Source organism: Thermobia domestica, chromosome 5 (genome assembly GCF_964235325.1).
Source record: "Thermobia domestica chromosome 5, izTheDome1.hap1.1, whole genome shotgun sequence".
NCBI lineage: Eukaryota > Metazoa > Arthropoda > Insecta > Zygentoma > Lepismatidae > Thermobia > Thermobia domestica.
Genome location: NC_137458.1, coordinates 174132080 through 174148811, shown reverse-complemented (window position 1 = coordinate 174148811; position 16732 = coordinate 174132080). Strand labels below are relative to the sequence as shown.

The following is a 16732-nucleotide window of genomic DNA, read 5'->3' as shown; positions in this document are numbered from 1 at the left end:
AATATTCTTCGATATCCTAGCAACACATCTGTAAGCATTACCACTCCTCCCAAGCAACCCAGTTCTCAGGATTGCCAACCAATTTCAGGGCTGCCTGTCACAGCGTTAGATGTATCTGTGCCAAATTTTGCAGTAACCTTATTACATCTATTCTCACTATACAAAAATTGTGATGGGCTATCCAAGTACTGAGGAAATATTCCAGCCAGTGTTGCCAACTGATTGAGAAATTTTTTTTTCAATAACTTCCATACGATTTAACATACCCCCTCCCAAAAATATTGGTATAAGTACTCTTCGGTATCCTGGAAATACGCCTGTAAGCATTACCACTCCTCGCAAGCAACCCAGTTATCAGGGTTGCCTCTCACGGCGTTAGGCGTATCTGTGCCACATTTTGCAGTAACCTTATTACATCTATTTTCACCATACAAAAATTGTGATGGGCCATTCACGCACGGAGAAGAAATAGAGTTTCGAAAATGTATAGGTAAGGGAAAAAATACAATAATTTGAACACTAAATGGGCATTAGCAGTTTTAAATGTTAATCAGAATAGGTACCAAAGAAGCAAATATAATAAAGCCTGATAGTATTATAGGCCTGGTACATAAAATAAATATTCGGTTTTGCTGTAATTAGATATTAACATCAGGTGCTTTTTGTAAAGGTTTCCCACACTGAAGTAACCACTTGCAGAAACTTTGGAGATAACTGGTATTTTCTGCCAGTAGCAGTTGTTATATCCACTTTACATAAGATATGAGTACACGGAACACAACAGTAATCATTTTCAGCCCAATAAAATTAGGGAGATGAACCATGGGGAAGTAGGAAATTGACTGAAGCATCACCTTCATCACTATTCACTAACTAAAATCTTCATCCAAACTTGTACGCTTCTCTCCAATCTTAATGGACTTTTTTTTTTCTTTCTTTCTTTCTTTTTTCAAAACAATTCATTGCACGTGTTCTCGGAATAGTTTCTGCTCTCAGAAATCTTTGTTGAAGTCTGGCACGAACAACAGCCATTTCTTCTTTATACACAAAGAAAAACATGATGCTAATGATGTTTTCTTCACAGAAATGAAACAAAAGGGCATATGTATTTATTTGATTAGACAATGGTCTCTGAAGGCTTGCTTTTGTCACAACCCAGTTAAAAGCCCCACCAATTCCATCGCATGGGGACTTTCCAAGGCTGGTAGCAAAAAAAAAAGACAATTTTGCCACCATACCACGGAAATCACTTGCGTAGAAGTAAAGATTTAAGAAAGAGGGCTTTGCAGTTTTTATATTGGGCTCCACACCCATCAGTGAAATATTCTACTTTTGTTACGCGAGAAAAATTTTGTTTTAAATCCGACATTGCCAGTTTCTGTGTTTGAAAGACTGTTGGCACGTCATGTTCCATATTATCTGAAAGAATGCAGTAACTTTTGTATTGAAAAGTCATAATTAGTTGGGGGAATCACGTTGAGATACAATAGTTTCCTTAATTCTAACAATAACTATACTACATTAGAACAGCAGCATAAGACTTTACTTGTTATAGATATACTAGCTGATACGCCCTCCGTTATGCGGGATAAGCAATATTTGGAAGATCCTCAAATGCATTCACTAACTCTGACTTTTGGAAAGATTTAAAGCGTTGAACTGTGTAGTATTTTTTTTTTCTAGTGTCATGGACATTTTCAAAGAAAGAAAGAAAACGACGAATTCCGCTATTGTTTGGAAATGACAAAAGAGTGAATATACGAAATTGGTAGTTCAGTAATTAGAGGTATTTGGCTCACACGATTTCGTATATTTGTAATGTCGCACGTAATAATGCAAAGTGTAGGCACAGACAAGTCTAACGCTGTGACAGGCAACCCTGAAATTGGTTGGCAGCCCTGAGAACTGGGTTGATTGGGAGGAGTGGTAATGCTTACAGATGTGTTGCTAGGATATCGAAGAATATTTATACGAATTTTGGGGTGGATATGTTAAATCGTATGGAAGTTATTGGAAAATGTTTATTTCGCAATCAGTTGGCAACACTGACTAGAATATCTCCTCGGTGCTTGGATGGCCCATCACAATTTTTGTATATGTGAAACTAGAGAAATAAGCTTTCAAACAAAAACAAATTCATTGAAATCCATAATGGGGATTTTGAGAAATAAAGGTTTGAAGTTTACAAAATGGCGTTTTAGTTTTTTTCCCAAAATGTTACCTTCCAAATGAGTTCATAAATTTTCTATCAGATCTAAGGAAAGTTTTCATATTTTTAATGGTAAACAACTTAAAGACAATCTGAATAAAGAAAGAATCATGTTTCTGGCATTAATAGGAACCGAAATATGATTGTTTTAGTGTTCTTCCAAAACGGGGAAATAACGTGTCGCGACTGTTAAAAATGGATTTTCTTCTAATTTTTAAAATGAAATAACTTTTGAACCACTGATGCTATTGCAATAAAATTTACACACTTGTAATCAGCATACAAAGTTTTATAACACTACAAATTTCCAAATCTAAGATAGTGGGTTAAAAGCCTTGGTTGAACTGACGTGGAGTGACTCTTATAGAATGTATTACTTAAACCAGTTTTCTTATAAGCAGAAGAATCATGACAAAAACTTAACAGAATTACACCCTCGGAGGCAATCGGGACCTTAAGTTGAAAACCACTGGTTTATAGTAACTACTTCATAGTATTAATAAACAGCTATCCACAGCCTGAATGCAGCGATAACAGTGCAACAACGCGGGAAATTATGAGAAAAATTATACTTCGGTCGGGTCGGGACAGCTTTACGTGGAACATCCGATATATACATATGCACTAGGATTGGAACTTACAGTGGCAACACTGCTTTAGAGACGCTACGCAACGGAATCAAATAATGTCCTTCGAACCACATGTTCGTAACATGCCTGCCTTACCTAAGCGTGAATGGATTCTCCCTTCCGATGTAACGCGCGCAAGGGCAATAGAAGAGTAGAACAGAGCCTCGTGTAAAGGGCAGTGTAAGGCAAAGTTATCGCTGTCACGATGTTTTCTAAACAAGAACAACGGCGTTGGATAAAAATTGGATATGTCAAAGGCTGCACAGCACGTGAGTATCATCATGGTATTCAAAAGGCTTGCGGGGAATTTTGCATTGCTTTACAGAACAGTGGCAAGGTAAGTATAAGCCTTCAAGGAGGAACGCCAAAATGTGGAAGACATGCAAACCCTGGCAAACCCTGGTCTTTCCCGCGTCAGTGAATACGAAATGAAAACTATTATGAAGTTACTGGACACTGATGGACGATCTATTTGTGAATTACCCAAAGAGACAAGATTAGCACATATGACCAGGGTTTGCCCAAGTGGGCCCAGCCCGAAAAAACCCGGTGGTTTTTTTCGGGTTGGACCCACCTGAAAAAAACCACTTTAAAACCCACCTGGGTTTTTGACCTATTTGTTAGTATATAATTGGTACAACTAAGGTGATCACATTGTAAGTGCTTTTCATCAGATTTTAGACTTTCCTTGGGCGAATTAGAGGCTTTCACGTTAAGGTAGACAACAACATTCAACATACGACCTTTAAAGTTCTGAATACACTGAATGAATTAAAAAAAGAAAAAAAAAATAGTACATATGTAAATACATTAGTAAAACTATTAGTATTATTTCTTACCTTTGATATAAAACACAAGTTTCTTCAACTAAAATTTGGTTCTCCAACAATAACAGTTTAGTTCAGTCATTTGGTGCTACTCTTCAAATAATTATTCTGTAGAATCAACACCAGCAATAGCGTAAAAATTCTTGTCAAATTTAAGAAGCTTAATGCTCGGGGTTCCGAAGACTATGTACCGCTTACTATTTCAAGTGCCGAGTTCAAATTTCCGTACTAGTGGAAGTTTTGATGTACACGCCGTGAAAGAAGTGCTCGGGAAATTAAACGCAGAAGGATCGGAAATGAATACTTTAAGAATAAAACTATTTATTTTACGCCTAAGCCTGCCGTACGTCCCGTAAAAAACGGGACAGTCCCGTTTTTGGGCCCGAGTGTCCCGCGTCCCCGTAAATTTAGTCGTGACAGGGAAATGTCCCGTATTTTTAACTCCGTTCCATTTCTGCTATCAATATCAGCTTATTCGAAAAGTGGAAAAAAAAAAAAAATCTGACATTGACTGGAGATCCTGTAATTAGTGAATGAACAGTGCGCTGTTGCAGGTAACAGTTTCGAGGAAGTTATTACGTCACCCTGTTCGACTTGATAGCGAGCGAAATTTGCAATGCTACTTTTTTCATTGCACTTTATGGAAACAACTTTCCGGAACATTAAAAAAAAAAATAATAATAATAATTTTAGCAAATACAGCCATGTAAATAAATATTACTAAACGCGCGAAGAATATTGAAGGTAAATTGTACCACTGATTTAAATAATTTGCATATTGTTTTCCTGTAAAGCATTTTTATAGCACATCTTAAGTTTTTAGGCATCTTCAGTCCGTACAATTAATTGCAGGGTACGAAGAGAGAAAAGCAGCTGGTGCATAGTGAACTTTCGCCTATTATATTCTTTAAAAAATAAATAAAATGAAATCTTTTAGTTTTAGTCTCACGGTTATGCCTGCTATGCTCAAGGTGACGGTGATGATGAGAAATGAATGAAATGACGGAATGAAGAAAGTGGGAGGAAATGTAAGAATCCCGAAAAAACCCACGCACAAGGTGTTTGTCCAGAACACAGCTCACTTGGCGCGAGCTGCGATCGAACTAGGGACCCCATGCACCAGAGGTGAACGCTCTATCACTGAGCCACCGCGGCGTATTATACTTTTGTTCATAACCAGACTACAGTTCATTGCATTGTGTTGGAAAGTTGAGGGGGATCTGAGGTGTCCCGATTCTCATGGAGAAAATATGGGAGGTTTTTTACGCTGGAAGATGTTAATTTCATTTATTTATTTCATTCATATAACATAAATTGTATCTTTCTTTAAATTAATGGACCCCTTTTAGTATTCATATTTGGTGAACGTCAGTCAGGATTCTGGATGACTTGATCTACATTTGTTCGTTTGTCTGCCGAGCTCCTTCATGGCTAAGCGGTTGGTGTACGCGTCTTCGGCGTGGGAGACCCAGGTTTGCTTCCCAAAGGGAACTCATGTGGTTCGGATTCCATGTTAATCAGTAGGTCCCGTCTCATATAGCCTCGCTGCTGAAAGGGACGTTAAACACAAAACCAACTCAACTCGTTTGTCTGCCTCTACCACACACACTACAGGGTACAACTTCCTGCCTTTTAAGTTAAAATTTTCAGAGTACAAGCACGAGAAACTTTAAATTTCCTGTATAGATTTTGGCGGCATACCAACGTAAAATGTCAAAATGGCGGCCATTTTTTTTCAGAACAGCGAGTATCCACACTACGAAGCGCAATTTTTAGTCTTTTAAGTTGAAATTTCGACGGTGGAAGCACGAGTTACGCTAAATTTGCTGTATAGATTTTCTCGGCATTCGAATGTAAAATTTCAAAATGGCGGCAATTTTTTCAAAACAGCAGTGTGTAGAAAATTGTTGCAAGTTGTAACAATGACAATCTTGAAATATAAACCACATTTTAACACTTTTAGCCCAAAGACATTGAAATATTTCGAAAAAACCCAATTAAACCCGAAAAAAAAACAATTAAACCCGAAAAAACCCACATGGGCCCAGGTGGGTTGGGCTTTTTCAAAAAAGCCCGGGTTTTTCAAACCCTGCATATGACTGTTCTGTACATTCTGAAGGAACGCTTGGGCAAGAGAAAAACTACATCACAATGGGTTGCGCATGAGATGACGGAAATGCAGAAATGGCCACACTACGACGCTGCTCGTACCCACTTGGAACGCTACAAACGGGGAGAAGAACTCTCTTACGCCGGAGAAACATGGGAAAAATCGTATGAGCCACAGCTGAAATGCCAATCAAACGAATGGCGTCATTATGGGTCACCACGAAAATCTGAAGTTAGTTAGAACCCTAGGAATGTGAAAGTTATGGTGATTCTCGTGTACGACTGGGATAGTATAATCCTAACGCATACTATACCATTTCCCCGCATCGAACAGTTAATGCGCAGTGTTTTTACTTTCCTTCCTGGAACACAAACTGCGACCTGACTTGAGAAAGAAGCGGCGATACTTTTTGCAAACCCACTCATCATTTATCTAACAACGCTCTGGCACATAGAGCGCAAGGTATGACTAATTTGTTTAATCGATGGGGATGGGAAGATGCTATACACCGATGCTACCATACACTATATTCCGAGGACTTAAGCCCTTGTAACTGACTTGATTCCTACGATGAAGGAACCTCTTGTGGCATTCGTTTCAGAACTGTACAAGAGATTCTTCGGGCAGTAGACCGAAGCATTAGAATGATCAACAGAACAAATGCTGCTACAGGTACAGAATGATTTTCCCATCGCTAACAGCGACTACATTGAAGGACTGTAAACATATATAATGTATTTATTTTGTACAAGTTGTAAATAATAAATAGTTGCCACTATTAAAGTTCCAACCCTATATATATAAATTGTATCATTTATCTTCATACATCCTTGTAACTTTTAAATTAATATGCAAAAGAAAGAAAGAAAAAAAACTGAAAATCTGTACTATGCAAACTCAGCAAGAGGACATTATTTGACATACTATGTGGTATCACCAGCTTAACAATATCGCAAACTCAATACAAAGCTATACTTTTCAAATTGACCTATGTCAAGTTATTACACATTTCAAATCTAGGCCTATAAGTAATTCATACAATATTCAGTACTTAAAATTCCTTAACACACCGTTATCTTGCACTCTGAAGATATTGGGAGCATGAACAACTGAGATTATTAGTGAATTATTTGAAGGCTTCCAGATTCTCCGGTGAATTACAAAAAATGAAAATAACTATCTCATGCAATCATACCTGGAAACACTAGATTTCTTAGGCAGTGAGATGAATATTTCGTAGAAAGCCCCATACCTATAGGCATTACTTATAACCTTACGCTCTCCTGACCGCGGAATGTAAATTCACACATATGGTATGCTTTAAAGGTATTAAACATCGATTTAAAAAAAAAAAAAGTATTTGTTTTGATTTTATATCGGCAAACCTATTCTTATTAACCTGGCGCATGCCAAATAATGCTCTCAAATAGATAATAAGCGTGAAAACTGATATGCCCTTGAAATGATTACGTGCTATCCAATTACCTGCTGAGTTATTATGTGCGATTATATCATTATGAAATTCTCCCACGGTGCCCTGGTAGGAAAATGAAATCTTTCAGTTTAACGTCCTAGGTTTATGTCCTTTAGACTACGGGAGACGATGATTACGGCAAGTGAATGATAATGGAAGAATTGGTGGTATGAGAAAGTGGGAATGGGTTCACTCGAGCAGACGGTTCTACCAAATAGATGTAAAACGATGTGAAACATTTTTCGTGAAGGAATGACTGTAAATATTAGTAATTTCTATCAGTGACAGCAAAAAGAAATAAATCTTGAATGGTGTGACAAATATACACGAATTTCTCCTCGCATTCGGCCATTTGAACCCGGGAAAGCAGTAAATCGCTTTGAATCTAAGAATTATTATCAATATTTTAGAAACTCTAACCTCACCTAAAAATGTATATATGGAAAAAAGTGTCAAAATTTGGTAGAATCAACCTGAAAGTTCTAACCTAACCTGAAAATGTAACAAATCTCTCAAGATTTGGTAAGCAATAAAACCATTTTAACGTAACAATTATTACCAGATTTTAGAAGCTCTAACCTAACCTGAAAATGTAACAAACCTATCAAAATTTGGTACAACCAAACTGAAAGCTCTAACCTAACCTTAAAAATGTAGAACCGTCTGCTCGAGTAATGTTCTAACGAACTGAAACTAACCTACCTAACCTGAAAATATGTTAAATGTCAAAATTCGGTAGAACCGTCTGCTCCAGTAATGCCGTGGGAGGTAACGGGAGACCCCGATAAAACCCAGACACGATGTTGTCCACCACAAACTTACTTGAACCGGACGCACGAGAGGTAAATACTCTACCACTGGGTCCCCTGCCTTGGAGTTGCATTTATGCGTGCAGATTGACTTCACTAACACTTCTCCTCAGGGGTATAAATACGCGTCCGGAGTATGGCATGAAAACTATCGTGTAAAATTTGTGCTACGTGGCCACTAAAAGCGAAAATTCTATCTAAACAAGTGTGACAGAAGCGCACCAAGGGAGCACAATCGCGGGGCGTCCGTAGAACGCAGACGGGTCAGCGACAAAGAGTATGCACATAAACCCGTATACTGCATAAAATCACACAGGTCGGAGAGGTATCTTTTAGTTCCTCACCCAATCTTGCATATATAAGACCTCCAGTATTACTTACGTCACAAAATGGCATTTATTCCGAAGTTGGTCGTCCGCCTAGTTTTTGGCTAAAAGCATAATAATTGGTTCCTTTGTGTACCAAAGTTTAATATTTAATTCACACACTATTGTCGAGCTAGCGTCAGCGAGTGAAGGCGGGTTACAGTCTCGCAGGGCAAGTTGTTCTATCTTTATTACATCTAAATAGGAAGAGGACCTACGTTCTAGAACCTTGTCGCCAATGTGGTTATGTTCCTTAACGTTACATTAAAAAGAATAACTTTCTTCACGTTTCTTTACAGTTATTTGACTACCGCACTTTCTAAAATTTACTTTTAGATTTATTAAGCCATGACTTTTCTTACTTTTTAATAGATTTTCCTGATTATCACCAACCATATTTACAAAACAAATGCTCATTACATCCCCATAATCCTACCATGAAGTGACCTTGCGCATGTTTAGAACCGTTTATATAAGAAAATAAATGCTTATATTTAGCAGAAGGGGTCCAGCTCTTTTCTCTAAAAATGTTACAGTTTGGGTCATTTCTGTTCACATTCGGTTAGTTTACGGTAGGTTAGGTTAGTTTAGTTTATGTTATATTAGTGCAGGGGTCCTGCATAATTTTCCAAAAAATGATAGAATTTCGCTTATTTCTATCCATATTAGGTTAGTTTATGATAGATTTGGTTACATTATGTTACGTCTAAGAACTTGCATCATTCATTTCGCCTGTAAATTGTGTTTTTTACGTGCTTCTGGACCCCTTGTACTAAACATACTCCGAAATAAACACAACTTTCTCTCTCTTTACACATTATCAAGCACACAAACAAGCAAATTATTCATTTCTTCCCGGTAAATTTTGCTAGGGCTAGAGTGCAGTTTATACCGAACAAGTGAGTTTGTCACTGAAAGTGGCATTGGAGGAATAGAACCACTGTCACCGGAACAGGTACGGAATCGGTGTTTTTGTTTCTCCTGATGAGCATGTTGTTTAGGTGTTGTAGCGGTTGAGGGCGCTGATGTCTCCTGTGCTGCGGTTGGTTGTATTAAAGTCGCTGATTGGTTGTTAGGTATTCCTGACTGATGATGCTCTATTTTTGAATGTTGTACGTTGAACATGTCTTGCTTCGATGTCGTTTCGTTGTTCTGATATTGTGAAGTGAGTTTCGGTGTTCGTTTCGCGATGTTCTGTCGGCTGATTAATATTGAGAATTGTAGTAATAGTTTAGGTGGACGAAAGTTTGTTCAGTACTCGCAAATTTAATGTCGGTCGTATGCGCCGTAGTCAAAAGTGGATAATCGGTGGTATTTGCCGTGAAACTAATGAAATATTTTTGACTGAGTGTAGTGAGAACTCTCGCAGTGCTGATGCCCTTTTAAAAATTATTTAAATTTAACTTATCGTTATGGTAATTTAATGCTTCATTTTGCTTATTACTTATGGAAGAGAAGGTTTCATTTTGATTCGACATGCTGGATTGGTTTATAATTAGTGGCAGGGTTGGCAAAAACCATGGGTTTTATTTAAATAACCAAAAAACGGGTTTTTTGGTTTAAACGTTTTTTTTTTCTTTGTTTAAACCTTTTTTTTTAAAAAATAATTTACTCTATGTATTTATATTACATATGGACAGAAATAGTTTGTTTCACCTTGGTGTTATTATGCAACAACAGGGTTATGCTGGAGGGGGTCACATAAGCTTAAAGCGGAATCAAAACCGCTTCTCGGCTTACACCCGAGAAACTGTCCTCCATTTGGACTCGATACCGGGACTAATTGGACACAAATGCGATGAGTCTGCCGACTCACGAAGGACTCCTGATAAAAATATATTTTACTGATCTTTACATACTTGTTAATATAATTGTTAAGAGTCATTTCAGAAGGACAAAAAGATAACGTTACACAAGTGAAAACACTATACAGAATTATATATAAATCGGGAAACTCCCGCTTTGGCCATTGGGAAAATCCTGTTATTACTTTAAATGCAAAGCATCCCGTTATTGCTTTGCATTTAAAATTTTAACGTCAACGTATCATAATCAGTATGCTAAAACTGAGGCATTAAATTACAAATTTGGCATGTAGATATCATTCAACAAAATTAAAACAAATCCAATCCAAGCTAATGTTGGAAGCTACGTAGGCAGCCGATAAATTTTGCCAATTTCTATCAATATACGTGACGTATTTAAGCAACCTTGGCTTCTTTATAAAACAGGCATTCAGGCAAGAAGAAATGTACAATTTGGTTTCGTTTCGTATGTTTATGCTTAACATCCTTACGTAATACCGAGGCTGTCAAAGACTCACGTAAACTGACACCCGAACCGCTATTGATTTACACTTGAAAGCGACCGAGAATTGAACATGGGACACCTTGATTAAAAGGTGAAAAGGAGATAAAACTAGTGGAGATGGTCTATGTGGAAACGTCACCATGAAGTTCACAAGATTTAAAGCATTTTTCGTTCCTTTCTTTTTCTTTCCTTTTTTTTTGGGGGGGGGGTTAAACCAGTTCTTTAAAAAAAAAAACAGCTGGTTTAAACCACGAGTTAAATCATGGTTTAAACCAGCCAGCCCTGATCAGTGTTGAGTGTTACTTTATTTTTTGTTATTTTTTTCCTTACGTTAGATTTATAGTAGTGGTTTCCGTGCAGTTTTACTACACAGATCTATAGTAAAAGTAGTAATAGGAGTAGGGGTATGAACGGGTTAGAAGCCTCGCAGGGGTTCGTTGTGTTTTGTTCTCGACATAAAATGGGCAAATTAAAGACTTTCATACATTTTTATGGGCCTTGTACAATCTGTGGAGTACACCGTTTATGGGCCTTGTACAAAATTGTTACCGTTCCACCTGAATTGAATTCTCGGAAAGTTTAGCGTCAGTTCTCAAAGATATTTCCATTCTTCGTAGGAACTGAAGAGTAAATTTTTGGTGAGAGTGGTAGGTCATTGGTTAGCACTCGAAGTCTAATGTCGCTGTTGTGATACACCTTAGTTTGCTGGTGCGAAGTTAGATTACGATCACTTATTAGGTGGTCTGCAAAATCTTGTCCAAAATTTACTTTTCGATTGCTTCCATTCATGGAATTATTTTTGGGAACTGATCTCTGAACTGTTCCGAGGAATCGGTTCCAGTGAATGTTCGGCATAAAGTGCACTCTTACCTTTTGCTAGAAACGGACGACCAACTTTGGAACTTAACCCCACAAAATATACTTGCGCGAGCGAAGGGCTCGGTTTCCTCCTTTATCAGACTTTAGACAAAAAGTTAGTACTCGGTTTTGGAGCCATGAAATGAGTTGAGGGAGATTCTAAATACCCTCCGGTTAGACCACTTGTAAATGATTTCACCCTCGTAAACATATACAAGTCTACAGCGTCGTGCAGAAGTACTCCGCCGATGGATAACAGTATTACATAATCCTTCTTAATAAACACTCGTGCTCGTGGGTTTTCTCGGGGTTCTCCCGTTTCCTCCCACTTTTCATTCCACCATTTCATTCATTTCTCATCTTCACCGTCTCCTTTAGCCTAACCTGCATATCCGTGGGACATAAAACTTAAAGATTTCATTTTTTTTCTTAATAAACATATTGTAATCCAAATATAGCTCTTGTAAAGCTAGTATAGCTTTTCACACTTAGTAACTGTTATTTACAATTACAATATTAATTGAAAGAGGATTCCGAACAGAAATACTGCTTTCCTATTGTGTGAAAAGTTCCTCCGAGAATGTAATTTTAACATTCTACCGAGTCTTGGTCTTTATATCGCAGAGTATTTCTAGCATGTGAAAGCTTAGGTAGGTTCAAGCTAGTTTACTTTTCGTAGGATTAGTTTGCTTTCGGTTAGGTTCGATATCTCTGGATCCACATTGCGACACTTAACCCGTCATTTAACCTAGAAATTAACACTTTTGTGATGACTATTCTTAACCAGTACGAAGAAATCGTATCATGAGCTCCCAACATGTTGAATCACTCAATGAATTGCCTAAAATAAAAACTTGCCCACAACAACATATTAAGCGTATACGGTTCACTAGAACTCACGTTTTCACTCTCCTTTGTAATGATCGTCCAGAGAAAATAAAGCTGAACAATCCAAATACCTAAATAAGTTTATATACAAAAATATTTACAATGCACTGTCATTTACGCAAAACACACGTGCAGCTCCTATGATGTTTTCTTTTTCTTCTTCTTCTACGGTTGAACTTGCCTTAGCAAAGATCGCTCTCCCTTCAATTATAGACGGTGTTATCAAAAGAAATAGATGATGAATTGAGATGAATCTTTAGAGATGCTTATCAGATGCTAAATAACGTAGATCTTTGTAAATAAAGATAATAGGCAGTAAGAACAGGTGGGGATAAGGTGAAAATGAACGAATCTACATTAAAAGGACCAGAACTGTGAAATTTATGAAGAATAGAGAGAAATAGCGGGCGATATTGTTGATAGAGAGGGCAAGAGAAAATGAGATGATCGATGGATCCTGTATCGAGACCACAGTTACAAAGTGGAGTAGTACGTTTTCGGAGAAGATATAAGCGTTGGGGAGTATACAGAATGTGAAGTCTGCTACGAAGCAGAAAATGGAGGTAGAAGGGAGAGAAAGTATGTTGAATGAACTAAGATGGAGAGCGGAGAGAACAAGGATGGTGCCAGTACCAAAGTGCCTTTGTACATGAGGCATTATAAGCAGTCCAGTGTTGATAATAAAGTGTAATAAGTCGTGGAAAAAGGTCAATAGGCGAGGCTGAAAGATCTATGGGAGGGCCGTGCAGGGCTCCGAAACGGGCTGAGGCATCAGCTAAAGAATTCCCGAGAATGTTGACATGACCTTTGGACCAAATTAAGCAAGTAGTATAATTGAGGGAAGTCCGACGGTATAGAAGAAAACGGTTTTCATAAAGAATCCAGGAGGATTTTGAAGTCCAGGTGGAAGATTGTAGAGATTGGAGGAGAGATTTAGAGTCAGTGGCGATACAGATAGATGTATACTGATGCTGTAGAGAATGAAGAAGAGTCGCAAACTAGGCATAAGCTTCGGTGAGAAAGGTAGAGACATAATGGGGCAGTTTAAAGCTGAAACATTGCTGAAGAGAGGAATCGTAGAAGGCTGATCCCAAATGCAAGCCCTGGCCAGAACCATCGCAGTACAGAGGAACAGTGTGCTGAGGGAGAGGAGGAATGGGTGAGTAAAAACAACGTTGATAAGATACGAGAGGGAAAAGGTGGGCGGGAGGATATTGGAGAAAAATGTTAGAAAAAGATTGGGAAAAAACTGGATAGTCATGCAAGTAGCAAGGCAGTGTATACGTGCGCTGGATGTGTAACAGATGTGGTGCAAGATCTAGGTAGCTGGTGTATATGAAAGGGAGAGATGCGAGATATGGTGAACGTTTGCGGCCTCTATGAAGGTGTCGGAGCAGAGTGAGTTTAGGGAGGAGAAAGGATGGTGTAAATTGGAAATGTTGAAGACAGAATTTGTCTGAGAAGTGTTTCAACTGAATTGCTAAAGGTGGAACTTGGGTCTCAGAATAAAGCGCAGCAGCAGCAGTGGTGGAAGGAAGGCTAAGAGTACGGCAGAGAGTAGTATATTGAAGGGATTGAAATTTTTGAAAGACTCTAGAAGGAGAAGGAGACAGAAAAAAACACCATACGTTAAAATAGGTAAGTAAACCTGTTTATATAACAGCGGGAGAACACGGAAATCTGTAATCCAAGTAGAAGTGAGTAGTAGTCCCCGACGTATGGCTAGCCGAGTCAGCAAAAATTTCTCGATTCTGATTGGCTGAGAGAGGTCACGTGACGTTAGGCCCCGCCCACGTGGGAAATTCAAATTTCCAAGTCACGTGGTATGATGACCCGCGGGGAAATCCCTCACCCTGGATTTTTGAAATTTGTTCCCTTTTACGGGTAAGATGAGTGCTTTGATACCTCATTCTGATTGGTTGACAGCTGTCACGTGATTTTAGACCCGGGATATTTGAAATTCGTTCCCTTTTACGGGTAAGATGAATGCTTTGGTACCACGCTGATGATTGGGTGACAGAGGTCACGTGATCTTAAGCCCTGTGACTTTTGAAATTTGTTCCCTTTTTACGAGTAAGATGAGTGCTTTGGTACCTCGATTCTGATTGGCCGACAGAGGTCACATGATTTTAGACCCGCCACACGATGAACAGATTACATGGGAAAACCCCTTACTTATTTGTTTTATTTTATGTGTAAGATGCGTGTTTTGGTACCTCAATTTTGATTGGTGGATAGAAGTCACATGATCTTACACCCCCACCCCCAATGCTAGACATTCAGAGTGCTATGACGACGATCCATCCTAGACCGGGATTTTAGAATTTTGTTCCTTTTTATGGTTATGCGTAAAGTTCCCATGAAGGGTTCAACCTCCTCCTTAAATAACCCTTTTTTGGTATCATGATATTGTACTGAAGTTTACATTAAATATTATCGTTCTCTTTGACAGATAAGATGATTACCAGCTTTTTTACCTTGATGGAGATCCTGTCCTTGAATTAGTAGTCTATGTCTCTGGAAGTAACAATGGTGAAAGAGAGGTGTCGCTTGTAGATTTCTTATAACACATTGTTGTGAGTTTAAGCGATTTTTTTTTAAACGCTCAGTAAGCGCTTCATTAATGGAAACAGTGTTGCCAGATTTTTTTTTACCTAAACTGCTCCGGTTCTTTTCGAAACGGTTCCGCAAAGTGCAAGAAATTTTAAACTAAAAATTTTTCGAACTAAAAAAATTTCAAAACTAAAAATTTTCGAACCAAAAAGTTTGTTACTAAAAATTTTGAAACAAAAATTTCAAACAAAAGTTTCGAACTAAAAAATTTCGAAACAAATTTTTCGAACAAAAAAAAATTTCAAACTAAAAAAATTAAACAAAAAAATTTCGAACTAAAAAAAATTGAAACAAAATTTTGTCGAACTAAAACATTTTTTAAAAACAAAAGTTTCGAACTAAAGATGTAAATCACATCTAAAAATTTTCAAATCAAACTTTTTATCGAACTAAACTTTTAAAATTTTCGAACTAGAAATTTAAACCAAGTTTTAGAAAAATCCTAAGAAATGTTTCTCCAGGAATCGAACTCAGGTCTTTCAAACCAAAGATGTGTATGCTAACCGCTTAGCTATGAATGAATTCGGTTTTTTAATCGTGCTTGGTGGGTTTCGAACCATGGTTCTTGAAAAGGATACACATATACTTTAAGAAAATAAATCTGACAGTGTAACGTGGATTAAAATAAAATGCTGATAGACTTCTTTGTGTGTAGACATAGAAGCACATATGATTGAAAATGCAAACGTCAGCGGATCGCATTACTTTTGTTTTACTACGAACGTGTCAGCATGATTCATGAAAAAAGCAAACATTGACATTCTCGTATGGAATATGAGGAAAATGAAATGTCGTCACAGTTACGACAAGTAGTGACATGATCCTGACAGAAAGCATTTGGGATCAGAACTGTGATACTAGATGTTGTAACTATTGAGAAACTTGAATGACGTCACGATCGATTGTTACACATCGTTTTCGTTCGTGATTCATGACAAAAGCAGCGAGCGTTTTGATTGGTTCGTTGTGATGTCATTTTATAAATTTCCTCGTTTCTGATTGGCTGACGGTGACATCGTTTTCACAACGACCTAAATAAAAATCTAAATTTCATTTTTCAAATCCTACATCGCTCTCAACTGTGAAGTGAAGAAGATCTGCTTTTTTAGAAGTGTCTTCATTTAAGCTTTACTGCACCGACTTTTTGTTCATTGAATTTGAGGTAAGTTCAGTGAGATTTTATTTGTCACCCAAGATTCGAAAATCATTTTTATTTTATATTTGTGGGGGTGGATCACTCATACACTGTTTTACTTTTAGTACGAAATATTTAGACTATGAAGGAATTAGTGGAATGGGAAAGTGGGAGTACGAATCAGGAACCCCCACACATTAGAAGTAAGCACGATAAATGATATGGTTTAGCGTCCCTTCAGCGAGCACCCGTCGGGAATTGAGCCATGGCCAGAAAATGTGTGCGCTTAGTTTTGAAAAGAATGCATTACAGAATATTAAAAACTATGTCTGAGAATAATATGGTTCGATACCCTTTGAAAGCATTAGTGTCCCCTTCAGCTTAACGTGATATTCGAGCAACCACCCGGGATTGAACCAAGGCCAGAGGTGTGTACGTCAATCATTTAGCTTAGTTTTGAAAAGAATGTATGATAACGCATGAGAATATTAAATTTCAAAAAAGG

General features: G+C 37.8%; 1 protein-coding gene across 1 annotated transcript in view; it reads right to left on the bottom strand.

Moving 5' to 3' along the window:
* The window catches only part of peng (Pumilio and CPL domain-containing protein penguin), an 87103-nt gene extending 74455 nt beyond the window's left edge, over positions 1-12648 (bottom strand). Inside the window, exon 1 of the mRNA XM_081759421.1 lies at positions 12492-12648. The gene's annotated coding sequence lies outside the window, so the exon portion shown is untranslated. The remainder of the gene's footprint in view (positions 1-12491) is intronic.
* Between the last annotated feature and the right edge of the window lie 4084 nt (positions 12649-16732).